Here is an 829-nt window from a genome sequence, read left to right on the forward strand (position 1 = left end):
ATGCTCAGGAGGCTGAGGCATGAGAATCACTTGAACCCAGGAGGCAGAGGCTGCAGTGAGCTGAGATCACATGACTGCATTCCAGCCTGGGTAACAGAGTGAGACCCTCACACACACACAAGAAAGAAGAAAGAAAGAAAAGAAAAGAAGGAAGGAAAGAAAAAGAAAACATTATTGTTAGACTTCATTGCTTCTCTTGAGTATCGCCCCTCTGCTCCTCAGTGCCTTTCCAGAAAGGTACAAGTAAATGTGAGAAAATGGGGAAAAAATATGGTCAAGTAGAATGGATGTGTATTTGACTGTCCTGCTCACTGTAACCTCTCTGGTCTATCTTTGATCCTTAGACACAGACTTGGTGGATGCAACACAGTTGATTGAATCAGAGGTGAACACTGACCTAAACAGAAACAATCAGGCTCTTCCTCTTGGGAATTTAAAATTGGGATTAGAAAAGTCTTGCATATTTCTGGAACTATTATATGTAAACCTGAAAAGAATGGGATGGTCATATGCCGCCTTGTGATCTGATAGGCAAAGGTAAACAGTCTGCATGGAGAGAGAGAGGATGAAACCAGCCGACAGAGGAAGGCAGGAACCAGAGAAAGTTCACTGCCTCAATCCCTTCTTCCCAAGACCTAGCCATAATCCTTTCCTTGGGTTCTACTTCCATTTCCTCCCTGTGGCTTAAGCTGGCTCAAGGAGTCCCACCTATTGTAGTAGTGTCTGTAGCCTTATAACTGTGCTACTCAGTTCACATCATGCAAGAATCCAAATTTCAAAATCTCCTTTGAGTCACAGGCTTGCTTCTTTAGGAAAGAAGACAAGGAAG

Source organism: Rhinopithecus bieti, unplaced genomic scaffold (genome assembly GCF_001698545.2).
Source record: "Rhinopithecus bieti isolate Rb0 unplaced genomic scaffold, ASM169854v2 scaffold_48854, whole genome shotgun sequence".
NCBI lineage: Eukaryota > Metazoa > Chordata > Mammalia > Primates > Cercopithecidae > Rhinopithecus > Rhinopithecus bieti.